A 6,007-nucleotide genomic window follows, 5' to 3' on the forward strand; every position below is an offset into this window, starting at 1 on the left:
GCCGGGCGCTATCGCCGCCGCTCTGCTGCTGTCTCCTCTCCGGCAGCCCTCTAATAAATGTTGTGGTGGTCGCCCTGCTGAGGGACCTCCACAGTCCATCTGAAAAACAGGAAATAATGGGATTATGCAGCAATCAATGTTCAACCTTTCTTATGACAGTACTAACCAACACTCATAATCTGACTTCTGAACCCAATAAGACTTCTTGCCTTTCTGTCCAACGTCTGTTAAATGAGGGACAAGCTATGGTTACCACTCTGTGCGAGCTCGACAGTTTAATTGGGCGGTGATAAACAACTGTCTATCTGGAAAGGAAAGGAACGCTGTTTGTCTCACTATTCGCGGACATATGCCGTGGGGAAATGAATGCAGAAGGGACTGAAAGACGTAACAGGGAAATAGGCACTGTAGCGGAGGCAGAGCTCAGCGTCATAAGGAGTGGCTCACTATTCTCACTCTCATCCATTCACATTTACATCCACTTACTTACATTCATCACCACTCATGCTCACATCTGCTCACTTACACTGACGTCCAAAAGCAACATGATTACAAATGTTGGATATCAAATATAAGCGCTAGTGGCTGAATCATTCAGACCATTTATTTTTGCCTTGCCTATAGTGCCGTGACATGTTATGATGACTCCCAAACCAAGCACCGCAACGTTTGACGCCCACAACAGAAAAAAAAAATTGGCGGTGGTTTAGCTTCGGTCAAACCTGGAGTGACGCAATAGCTACAGCTGGCCGAGAGGAACAGCTGGCCGAGAGGACAGCTGCCCCGCACTACGTGACCAGCCACGTGACAGTGTGGCGGCGCAGCAACAGGAGGGCAGCGTCGCCACGCTAAAGGCTCTAAATCCTAGCGTAATGTAGCTATCGCTGCAAAGTGCGTTCCGTGATCCTATGATTTAGCTATGCTAGACAACGGCATAGTCTAAGTCACGAAGCATAACCGCCAACGTACATAATTCTCATCCTAAGTAGAAGGGAAGAGAAAATATACGACTCACGCTGTGGCCCACAGTCTACTCGCTCACACTCACAGCCACTCGCTTACAAGTAGTCGCACTTATGACCACTCAGCCACATCCACTCACTCGCACTCGCAGTGAAGCGAAATAAGTGCACTTGGAGTGAGTGTGCAGAACTATGAGTGGAGGACTCTTTTGCACCCATCCAAATGCAGCTTCCACAGCTCGGATCTTACCCACGTTATCAAAACCAGTAGGGCGAGATGCAAAATTTGGCGGTGGTTTAGCTCTGGTTAAACCTAGAGTGACGCGATAGCTACAGCTGGCTGAGTAGAACTTGGTCACGTGATGAACCACGTGATCAGGCATGGCGCCGCGCCGCCGGCAGCTGCTCCACACCACGTGACCAACTACATAACAGCGGAGCGGCGCCGCAACAAGGTGGGGCGCCGCCACGCTGAATGCTCGAAATGGTACCGTAATGTAGCTCTCGCTACAAAAATTATATACCCCAAGGCATACCAGAATAATCTGCATTCTGCTGCAGTCAAATGCATCACAGCGCCGGAGTAAAAACAAGAACTTGGGCTTTCACGTACGTCTTTGGGAGACATGTTGCAACAGTAAACCATACGTAAGTGACGTGATACGTGCCTTTAACATAAGAGTGTGTGAGGTGGTGTAACGGTAACGCTCTTAGAAATCATAACACGCATCAACGTGATACAATGCACTACACTAAATGGGCCGAGTGGCGGGTTAATCGGGGCGGAGAACGGAGGTGCTCTCCGTGCTACGTCTGCAACGCGCAGTCGGCAGCCGCAGATGCAGTTCTCCTGCTGTGTGCTTGTGCCTGCAGTTATAATTTATAACTTGAAGTATATGTTCCTCGGTAGTAAAGCATTGGCATGTTGACAGCAAGCAGAGACCCTCAGCGATAATGAGGGTTTGGCCAGTCGACGCGGCGTGCAGCACTTGGGCCTTGCGCTGGCCGCTGCTGCTGCTTGCAGAACTTCTTTCCATTTCAAATTTAGACACTCTTTCGCAGACTTCGCTTCTGTTATTGTGTCCTTTGAAGATTGCTAAAAATTTTCTCTCTTCTTTTGTTCCTCTTCGCCTACATGTGCTATAAGCGAAGGTGATATGAGAGGTCGCGAACGTTATTTTGATGCGCGCTTAAATTGTGGCGAAAAATGTGCACACAATGATGCATAAGTAAAGAAAAACTCTTTGCGTATATATTGTTGTTCATAGCGATTAAAGGATGGTCTAAAAACTGATATTCAACGCATTTTTTTGAAATAACCTGTGTCAGAAATTGGCTATGACAAATTTGGCTGTTTTTTGTGCGCCCTGTAGTAAGCATAATGGTCATGCTCGTCGATGTACTTGCTTTCTCTGACTGGCATAGAACGCCTACTTTCTGCTTCGCCTCCAGTTCGTGTCGCAACATTGTAAACGGCGATTTTGGTTCACAAGAATTTGAAAGTATAACTTCAAGGGAACATGCACCCAACCTGGACTGTAAATCTGTTGAGTGCTGCTTGTCCTAGGTTCAAAAAAAAAGAAAACGATAAAAAAGAACAGCAACACAATTCCAAGTGCGATTTAGAGATTCTAAATGTGCAGCAGTGCGGCATTACAAAATCAAAAAGATGTTTTTCTTGTATACTATATACTAAACGCCTTCAAGCACAGGAACGGACTATGCGCACAAATTGCTTACAAAGAAGCCAGGTAGATTCTAAGCTCCACTAACTTAACAGAATAGAGAAAACTCGGTTAAGACAACTAAGATGTTGGCAAAAGAGAGAGAACAATTTAAGACTGAAACCAATCCGGTGGAAAGTCACTAGTCATACAACTCGAGGGACCAATCGTTTTCATCGTGTTCTTAATAGTTTTCACAAAATCTCGTCTGTTGGCATCAAAGCGGCGTTTCTCTGCTGGAAGAGCGGGTACCGTTCGTTTGAGAGAAGGCAATCATGCTGCCGCTACCTGTAGGCCTGGAGCAGCTTCTCTTAACTGGACGAATTCGTTACCGGAGGTTGATCGACGATGCGCGCATCTCTCTGTATTTTGGCGCCATAAATTTCAGTTCTCCGCCGACTTTTTTGTTCCTTAGAAAGGCCGCGCTGGCGGACGACGGACAACGACAACAATTATACACAATTGCTCTGAGTTAAGTGAGTCTTTCCTCGGCAGTGGAGAGAAGGCTGCGGAGGTGCAGTGTCTGTACCTGTGCCACACTGCCTATAACTCGCTAATCTCTCTTCGCACTCCGCCGGCAATTCTAGCGGTTAGGAGATCAAACATCACCTGTACAGAGCACTATCCTACACTTCTGCTTTCCAATAACTTGTGGCTCGTGTCAAATTAAGTAGCGAATAAATATTTGTTATACATGGTGCTGGAGTATTTCAGGAAATATTGACGTTTTACAGCGGCGTATCACGGGGGCTGATATCTTTGACCACGTGATCATGCCGCCATTACACGCCTCTGACTGCTCGGTTCGCGCCTCGTCGCGACGGCTGCTGCGCCTGATGGTTCGGTTCCAACAGGCAGTGTTTCGGGTGATACGGTTATAAAGGAGTGGGAAGACGACACTATGGTTTGTCCAAAGATTCGAAGGACATGTGAGAACCCAAATTTGTTAACTTAAATCCTGAAAACTTTATCGGGCTGCATATCGCGGAGCGCCGTTCAGCTCTCCGCCTATTCGAGCCAACGGATGGATCGCCTGAATGCTTGTCTTTGGATCCGTGGCAAGGTTTAATGCTCCAGGGGCAGTGAAGGTCGTTGTATTGTGTGCATTCATGCAGACACCGCTCTAAAAGGCTTATATGCACATCGTACGCATTTTTTACAACCTGTTAACGGTGCTTAAGAAACCTAAAATACTTTCTGCAGGATAAACACAAAAAGGCGACAAAAATAAATAGACAGAAAATGTTAACTATCATGGTACCAGTACCATGCACCAAGCAGCCTTCACGAGCTGGCGTGCAATTGTTTCCAATGATTCCGCGACATAATTCTTATAACGCGCTCACGGCAACGCGTTTACACCACACGAAGTTCGCAATTATGTCAGCCTCACATATAAAATTGTGGTACGCTCCACGCTCGATATGCGGACGTGATGCTCGGGGTCTCGCTGGCGGTAAGTAATCAGTTTTACTCTGAGCGCTGACCTGTGGAGTAACTTTTAGTGACTGTCTCGCATGAGCAGCGAAGTAACAGCCAGCCAGCCCAGCAGCCGTAACGCAAATGCTTTATTCCGAATATGATCCACGAAACCGCTCTACTTGGAGCGAAGTTCAACAGTAACACCAAGACTGCATGTAATACACAGACTTACGGTAAGCGTTGTCCGCTCGCACGGCTGTGCTCTGCACAATCTGTATGCAGTAGCGATATGTAGAAGCGTAATTCATCTTTCTTTTCCGTTTCAATTTCGGCCTCAGGCGCGCCGGTTCTTATAATGGCCGCACACCATAACTTACGAGCAATCGGATCTACACGCAGACGCAACTACACAGCATCTGAAAGCACGAAGCGACGGTTTCGGTGGCGGAGCAACTTGTTCACGCGGATATGTTGTGGCTTACCCTCGCAGATTTTACAGGATCGAAGCCTCCTATATTGGCCATCTAGCGCCGGCGAACGTGTTTGTTGCGTTCGCCCGCTCGGAAGGGGTGCATGGCGAACGGACGCTAACAGGGGCAGTACGTCCTTGTGCAGTTCGGTTCCGTGAAGGTCTCAAACAATCGCATCCCGCACCTTGAACTCTCTGTCGCAACTCTTGCAATCCACAACACAGCATGCATTTCCTCTGCTGTTCCCCATATTCGCAGAAAGAACACTTCGGCAGCCAACCGCGATATTTCCATTACTACGTCGAGGCATGATCGCCGGCGACTTAAGAGGCCCGTAATGGCGCAGTCTTCCGTGCGCGCCTGTGGTGCCATCTGGTATCAAAGGGAAGAACTGCACGCTGTCTGTAAACGGTCTATATATTTATATCAGGCCCGCGCTCAGCACCGCTTTAGCCGAGCAACCGGTGCACTGCCATCGTTTTGACTGTCACGGCAACTACGGCACGGACGCGCAACTTGTAGCCTGCGACGGCCCTACGGCAGTGGCTTCGGTCCGTTTCTGATGTAGCTTGTACCATCTATCGAAGCTTCCTGTAACGGGCGTTCCTAAACATTTCGTTAATTTACACTATCGCAGCTTCCGTAGTGCTAAGCACTTGCCGCTCTCGTGCGCAGGTGGATATCGAAAATTGAGAGTTGCTTTAGTACCCTAGAGCCCGATAAGGGTTGCACATTTAGCATGCTTCCTTGATCGTCTACGTACGGGTTTTGGTTAAATTAGTGATTCTTCTTATATGCGAGCGCTGAAACAGCATTGAATTATCGATTGTACAAATAGTCACGGAAAAAGTAGTTCAAGAGAATTGTGTTTAGGACAAAAATACTGCCAATTGTATGCAACTAACAATTTTGCTGAAGCACAGGCGGCCAAAATGAAAGTTCAAGAGACATGGTTATTACATACCTTTAGTAACGCTTAACTATTCTCAATAGGTATTCAGATAGATACTGCTTACGCCTGGCATGGAGGCCGCTAAGCTTAAACCTTTAGACCTCCAAGAGGTGTCAAATTTGATAATTTTGATGTTCCAACCGATTTTGGCAGAACCAAAAATTATTTTTATCTGCTTATCTACTACCGCTAACGACCTAGAGCCAACAGGATTACCAACGAGATACTACCAGCTGTACACGCATTTTGCATTGTTGCATAGGGCGCCATTCGGTAGGATAACATTGAACAGTGCCCACCAGAAAAAGAAAACCTCTCAAAGTTGAAACCTAATAAAAACAAACCTGTGCGAAATTTGCAGTTGTATAAGCTCGGGTATATGAGAACAGTATTTATTCACTTGCGTTGAATTTTCATACAAATATTAAAGAACACCTCTATTTATGTCGTAATTTCGACCAAAAAGATTCTTTATGG

Source organism: Amblyomma americanum, chromosome 8 (assembly GCF_052857255.1).
Source record: "Amblyomma americanum isolate KBUSLIRL-KWMA chromosome 8, ASM5285725v1, whole genome shotgun sequence".
Classification (NCBI taxonomy): Eukaryota; Metazoa; Arthropoda; class Arachnida; order Ixodida; family Ixodidae; genus Amblyomma; species Amblyomma americanum.